Source organism: Lepidochelys kempii, chromosome 4 (genome assembly GCF_965140265.1).
Source record: "Lepidochelys kempii isolate rLepKem1 chromosome 4, rLepKem1.hap2, whole genome shotgun sequence".
Classification (NCBI taxonomy): domain Eukaryota; kingdom Metazoa; phylum Chordata; order Testudines; family Cheloniidae; genus Lepidochelys; species Lepidochelys kempii.
The window spans coordinates 28,104,931-28,112,673 of record NC_133259.1 but is presented as its reverse complement, the minus strand read 5'-3'; the positions used below and the strand labels follow the sequence as shown (position 1 = coordinate 28,112,673).

General features: G+C 42.3%; 1 protein-coding gene across 3 annotated transcripts in view; it reads right to left on the bottom strand.

The window, feature by feature from the left end:
- Nucleotides 1-413: 413 nt before the first annotated feature.
- Nucleotides 414-7,743, bottom strand: part of BANK1 (B cell scaffold protein with ankyrin repeats 1) — a 298,816-nt gene continuing 291,486 nt past the window's right edge. For all 3 annotated transcript variants that reach the window (XM_073340798.1, XM_073340800.1, XM_073340799.1), the window contains one exon: nt 414-2,110. The gene's annotated coding sequence lies outside the window, so the exon portion shown is untranslated. The remainder of the gene's footprint in view (nt 2,111-7,743) is intronic.

The following is a 7,743-nucleotide window of genomic DNA, read 5'->3' as shown; positions in this document are numbered from 1 at the left end:
CCACTGGAGGTCACCTATTCCGGAGTTCAGGAGAAAAGAAACACAGGCCCAAACATGCCACAGGCCTCTCTTCCTTCAGGGTGACCGTGGCAATCCACACAGTCTGTCTTACTGTCACCAGGCAAGCAAATGACATGAGGTAACCATTGCTGTGTGTGTGGGGGTGGTGGTGGTGCGGGGGATTAAAAGGGGCAGCAGAGATTAGGAGTAAGAGCGGAACGAGAAACAGGCCGGAATCAAAACTTTCAGTCCAAACTAGAGCTGGTGGAAAAATATTTGTTTTTCCTAGTAAAACTAAACATTTCCAGCCCAAACCAATAGTTTTCAGGTTTTGGATTTTAATGAAAATGAGAAATTTGCTACAGAAAGCAGACACTTTTCACAAAAAATTACATTTAGCCAAAAACCCTATTTTCTATGGTGAAATGGTTTCAACAGAAAATTTTCAACCAGCCCTAATCACCTTAAAATTATACACAGGTGTGAGAGACAACTTCATGAGAATACCTCGTAAGATTTTGTTGGTGTCAAATCCAGACCTGAACTCTACTTTAAATCTAAGCCAGATCCAAACACTGGCTCCTCAGATCATCTCTGTTTGCAACAGTTCGCTTTCTTGTCACAAATAACTCTGATAAATCAGGGCAAATAGCAAGAAAAAGTCTTAGTAAACATGTTCACCCACCTGAATCGTGCCTCAATCTGACCATGGTCAGAGCTTTTTCTTTTTCATAGACATTGGTATTTGGTTCAGGGAGGAACTTTTATTCAAACATATTCAGGTGCTTGTGCATTAACAAGAATATTCACACTGGAAATGCTTACATTAGATCATCCAGTCAGGGAACACATACCATATCACATGACTTAGTTGCCTAATTACATAGCTAAAAGGGCAGATCGAGAATTCTGAATGTCTGATATGGCCCACTATGAACAGTGCATGAACAATGCACAGGCCTAAATGTGTTGAGGAAAATTATTTGCCAATCAATAATGAATAACCAAAATATTAGTAAAATTCATGATCTAAAAACTTGTTCTCAAATAGAAAATCCAACTACTAAATTGCTGGCAACAAACACTTCAATCAGTTCTAGCATTGTGTGAGTGCTACCTATAGGATACAGTACTGGCTAGACTGTAAATTGCATATACATACTTGTACATTTCCCTTGTGTGGATAAGAAGGGTCATTTCTTCAAATCTTGTAAGTTTTCCTGCACAACTGAGGGTGCTCACTTAAATCTCAGAGTCACTATATGAATGCAGACCACAATTTGAGTCAAATTCTGCTTGGTTATGCCTATCACTGCATATGTCTTACTGGGGTTGCATGGGTTTAACAGAGGTTAGAGCCTGGCTCTGTGTTTATAGTTTACCCTAGCCATGCTATTAAACATACATACACACACAAACAAACACAAACCTGCCTTGTAAACATTATTTTTTGTAATCATGCTTATAGCTGCAGATAACTTGTGCTGATTTACATCCAAATTTAATTTACAAAGATTCAGTTTGATGGCCGTTAGAAAGTAGCTCTAATTAGAATACAGCCATCCCTCCTGGCAAAAGAGGCAAGTTTCCTGTATAAACAGACATTACAAATGTGTATAAAAAAGTTTTAAACAATAGAAAGGAAAACATACAACTTCTCTGTATTTATAACTTCACCAGTTGTGTGCATGTGAGTCCATTTAAATGAAGCATCTTATTTAACTTTTTAGTGGCACTTTTTAGTTGCACTTCTCTAACAGTTTTGTAGCAAAGTTGAAATGAGTATAAAATATGGTACACAAAACAAGGCACAGTTTTTTTCTTAACCTCACATTTAGAGAATCAACTGAAATAAACAGCAAGGAAAGAGTGTAAAATCTAGTGCTGACTTGTCAAGAAATTTTTATTTCTGCTTTCTTCAGCAATGCTGGACTTTTGCCAGGATCGCCCGAACCATATGATTCCAAGGTGCAGAAACTGCAGTGATGAGAGCATGGTCATTTTCTTAGCAATATGTGCAGTAGATTGAGCGTAAGTCAAGATGTAGATTGGATACGTGTGTGGGATGCTGAACGGAGGCAGCTGATGCAAGACAGAATGAAGAAGTGCACTGCAGGGAATAATAAAAAAATGCATATTATTGAATAAACTTTTAGCAATGGGTGGGTACGTGATCAAATGCAACATTTCTTGAAGGTTTAGATAAAGCATCAAGAGCATTAATTCTGCTCTCAGATCCACATCCAGGATTTCAAGTTTGGTCTTTCTACATGCTTAGAACTCAATTTGATAAAGGAGTGAACACCACATGAAAGCTGCAGTGCTGAAGACAGAAGAGAATTTGGCCAGAGAAGCTTACTTTTGAATGTTTATTTGTGTGAGGAGCGTTGCTAATTTGCATTTCACTAATGCATGTATTTTATGATTTACACTCAAATATGTCTTCCTTTCCATGCCCCGGCAAAAATGCAATAGCAGAATGTCAGTGTAAAATTATGAAGACATGGTTTCACACACCTGTCTTGCAAGACAACATACTAAAAAGGCTCAAATCCTCAGCTAGTTTAAATAGGAACAGATCCACTGACTTCAGTGTAGCTACACACATTTGCTCCAGCTGAGGATCTGCTTCAAAATTCATAGCAAAATGCTGGGAAGAATGTCATGGTATGAGGAATTATTTACATCTCTTTTAGGATTGTCCCACTTTGAAGGCTGCTGGTCTGATGTTAGAAAAAGTAACAAGAGTTATTTCAGGGATGAGTGGGGATGAGCCTGTCCTTGAAGACAGTGATAAATATCTATTGACTTAAGTGGTACAGGCCTATATCCTCCCAATTCCTTTTACTATGCTGTTGCATTAGTGGCCTGATTTGTCGAAGTTAAACAAAAAACACACAATCCTGTTTAGCATTCCTCTGACTGCTACCAATAAATGTATTTCATCACTTTGATTTCAGGTCAGAGAGGCATATAGGGCATGGCTGAAAGCCTGTTGAAAAAAATAGGAATCTTGCCATTGACGTTTTAGATCAGGAACGAAAAGCTCAGCCATCCAGATTTTATAAAGGATTTGAGAATTTTACCCCAAAAATGCATTTTCTCTTCTGTGGTGCATGCAAAATATATTCCATTTCCAACACTGTTTCTATCTTGCTGTTGACTTGGCAGGGCCAGAGGTGATGTAAAAGGAAGAAGTTGTAGCACACTCCTCTGTCATTCTTGTTCGTGCCATTCCACTTTTGTACAACAGGTAGCAGTACTCTCGCTATTTTATGCAGCAGGCATATGTGCCTCTCGATGAGCGTGTCCTGCTTTTCAAAAACACATGCCACTACCAGTGTGGTACTGCATTCTTTTGAACTGGGTCTCCAACTCAAATTTTGTCACAGTCAAAACCAGAAGGGTTCTGACTAAATCATTTTTTTGAAGGAGAGGGATAATGTATTTTGTCCATGACAATCTATTTTGTCATAAACAAGAACATGGGCAAAAATTGCTGAATACATTTTATCTTGCGAGTTATTCTCCCACATGTAATCCTCACTCCCACTATCCTTTCCTTTCTCACTGATGTAGCAATTTTCTAAAAGTGACAGATCACCGCTTGCTGATCCTGAGTTCTCCAGCTGCATGATTCATCTCACTTTAGCAATCTTCAGTTTACCTACTGTTTTAACTAACTTTTTCCTCCAGCTGTAGTTCCATCAGTAGAGATGAGGGTCCAGATCCTTAGTTAGTATAAGTTGCCGTAGCTCCACTGAAATCAATGGAGCTATGCCCAGTCACACCAGCTGAGGATCTGGCCTGAAATGTTGAAAAGGGAGGCAAGGTATTTAATGCAGTAATTTTAATTTGATTTAATTAATTTAATTAATTAATTAATTTTTAATTTAATTTTAAATCAGATGAAGTGAGCTGTAGCTCACGAAAGCTTATGCTCAAATAAATTTGTTAGTCTCTAAGGTGCCACAAGTACTCCTTCTCTTTTTGCGGATACAGACTAACACGGCTGCTACTCTGTAATTTGAATTTGTTCACTTTCAGGTCATGCTGAGCGCTATGTAACAGCCACTTGGAGTTTGCCAGCTTCTGGAGTTCCAGTCTGAGCCTTTAGGAGGCCCTTCCAAAAAGGACAACAAGTAAAATAGCTGCCCCAGTCCTCTGACCTCATTCTCGGCATGCTTGGAGTCAGAGGTAGGGACAGATGGTTCTAGAAACTCCTGCTGAGGCTGATAGGGAGGCGTCTGCATGGGACAATCTGTACAAGCAGTCCAAGGGACCAAAGACAAGCGGCTTAACAGCTCCCAATGAGGGAACAGCCTGATAGACACAGGGAGAGCATGTCGTTTCAGTTTTGAGTTTGGATGCTGGAGGGGAGAGAGTGCAGCTCACGGAGTCCCTGCTAAACTCCTACTTCCCTTGAAGTGAGTTTTGCTCTGCTCTGAGACTCTAGCTGCATAAACCAGGCAGTTTCGACACTGCAGCAGTCCACATCCAGAAGGAGAGAGCTGATCCAGCACTGGCTACTGAGAGCCAGCTGAAACCCCAGGAGTCTTCCAGACCCAGGAACCAGTGATCCCAGTTGGAGTCTGGAGAGGACCCTGCCCTACCCAGGGGTGAAGAAAAAGCAAGGTGACTTTTATTTAAGCCAGTCACTGCCACAGTGCTGCAATGCTCCATCTCAGGACATTGAACCTCAGCTGTACCATCTGCCTCAGAGCGATGCCAGGGAGGAACTGGGGTTTGCAAGTGTTGGGAGGCGGGGAATTCCTTTATTTTTACTATTCATTAATAATTAATGAACCTTAACCCTTCCATTGTCCAGATCCTATTTTCCCATTGCCAGTACAGTCCCCCTTTGTTATGCTGTTATTTCTAGTGTGTCATTCCTTTTCAGAGATTTGTTTTATTTACCTTATTGTTCCTTGCGTAATGGGCTTTACAGGCCTTGCAAGCTAGCAGTATTATAACTAATTTTCTCAAGGGGTCAGCAGGCCTGGGTCTATGGCAAAGTGAGGTGTCACTCTGAGTGGAGGCACCAGATGCCAGAAAAGAACCCAGGTCCCAAACCACATGAGGACAGGGCAGAAAATGCTCCAAATACTGGTGATCGCAAGCACCACAGAGAGAAAAGGGAGGAGTCTTAAGCCACACCTCAGGGATGGGGCTATAACTGTCTGTCTCAGGGAGTTTGGGGAAGGAGCTTAATAAGTGTGTTGGAGGGTGGGGAGGGAATCTTTATCTAACCTAAAAGCGGACTACTATCCAGAGATGCTGTGAGGAGCAATAAATCCTGAAGCCTTATTATCCTTTCATATCAGCATAAATCAGGACTGGAATCAGTGGTGTAAAACTGGTATAAGTGAGAGTAGGAGTCCCAAGAGAATGAGGCCAATAGTATCTATTCTAGGAGAGAACTTTTTGCTCAGGATTTTTCTGTAATTTGTTTTAACGTCACAGACTTCGGCTAGAAATGGACCTACTCTGACCAAATGCACCCTATCTTCACACCCTATACACCACTGTAATAATATTTGTACAAAATATGCCTTGTAAAGTATCATTTGAAAACTAAACTTGCTGGTCAATAGTATCATGATGAAATGTGGGCAGCAACGTTATATGTAGGGCCCTACCAAATTCACCATTTTGGTCAATTTCACGGTCATAGGATTTTAAACATCATAAATTTCATGATTTCAGCTATGTAAATCTGAAATTTCATGGTGTTGTAATTGTAGGGGTCCTGACCCTAAAAGGAGTTGGGTGTGTGCGGGGGTGTCTCAAGGTTTTTCTAGGGGTGGCTGCAGTACTGCTACCCTTACTTCTGTGCTGCTGCTGGCTGGAAGCCCAGCTCTGAAGCCAGAGCCATTGCCAGCAGCAGCGCAGAAGGAAGCATGGCATTGTATGGTATTGCCACCCTTACGTCTGTGCTGCTGCCTGCAGAGCTGCGCCCCCCATCAGCAGCTGTCGCTCTTCAGCCACCCAGCTCTGAAGGTAGCAATGCAGAAGCAAGCATGGCATGGTATAGTATTGCCACCATTACTTCTGCGCTGCTGCTGGCGGGGCGCTGCCTTCAGAGCCGGGCACCCGGCCAACAGCCACCACTCTCTGGCCAGCCAGCTCTGAAAGCAGTGCAGAAACAAGGGTAGCAATACCACGACCCCCCTAAAATAACCTTGTGACCCCCCTGCAACTCCCTTTTGGGTCAGGACCCCCAATTTGAGAAAGGCTGGTCTCCTGTGTGAAATCTGTATAGTATAGGGTAAAAGCACACAAAAGACCAGATTTCACAGTGGGAGACCAGATTTCACAGTCCATGATGCGTTTTTCATGGCCGTGAATTTGGTAGGGCCCTAATTATATGTACATTTTTAAACAGAAGCTGAAATTATCACTGAAATGTGTTTACCAGACAAACCCTAGAAGGTGGTCAACCTGTTCCTCAAAGACGGAAGACAAGCTGATGCCTCTAGCCAGGTGTCAAAGTTGATGGGCAATCACCGCTGAAGTGGCCTTTCTTTGTCAGCAAAGGGGGGCAGGAATAGATTGATTTGCATTTCAACAAACAACAACATGGAACCTCTTTCACCGCGAGACTTCATGTCTCCATCCTTGGAGGCATGCTGGAAGGTACTTTATCTATGGGTAACTCTCAGGAAAATGCATTTCAAAGGTTGACTGGACTATAAAAGTCAGGGGCAAAGACTCCTCTCTTTCATCCAAGAAGACAAAGGAACCAGCCTTTGGACTTTGTGAGAGATACTGACTTGTAAATTTGATCAGAAATGATGATGGGAGCCTGTGGTAAGAATTTTACTTTGAACCAAGTCTAGTATCTTAAGTCTTAGCTACTATCTTTATTTCTCTTGTAACCAGTTCTGACTTTCATACCTTATACTTGCGTTCACTTAAAATCTCTCTTTGTTGATAAATAAACTTGTTTTATTCTTTAATAAAAACTAATCCAGTGTTGTGTTTAAACTGAATTGTTTGGTAATGCCAATTAAAGTAGCAAGCGGTCACACACTGACCCGTTTATAGGGGCAGTGGACCTATAATATCTGAACTGTCCAGGAGAGGACTGGACAGTGGAGAACACACGTTTTTATGGAAAATCCTGGACTCGGAATTTGGTGGGGCCACCCAGGCAATAGTAACCATGGTTGCTGGAAACCAGACTGTGGCTGGTGTGTTGCTGACAGGCTGCTGGGGTCAGAGTGGCTGGACCAAGACTGCAGCTATACACAGACACTCAGGGTGTGACCTGCATGCTGTTAGGCTGTTTGTGAGCGGCCCAGGTTGGGAATTACAACAGCAAGGCATCGTGAGGCACCCAAGTTGCAGGCCAAGTGGTGAAATACCCCGAATGGTCTGGACTGCACCCCACAATGTGATATCTACATAGGAGATGGTGTTTAAATTTGTTTCTGTTACTGCTTTTTACAGCTGAATAGTTTAACCTTGGCCCTTTCACTTTGCACAAACCTGTTAAATGCCAATGTTTTATCGTTTGTGACAAAGTTCCTCCTCTGCCTTGCTGGGTCCTGTGCTTTTTGGCAGATTTGCTCACCTCAGGGGTTCACAGGAGCCATCAGTTTGGCCAATTCTGCTAGAGGCTCAAACCTGCCATTCACTCAGCTAACCTCATCACTGGCCAGCATGGGGGAAATAGAGAACAATCCCACCTAGTGGGTCAGGGACAGGCCAGATCCCTTTCCAAATTAGACCTTCCCTTCT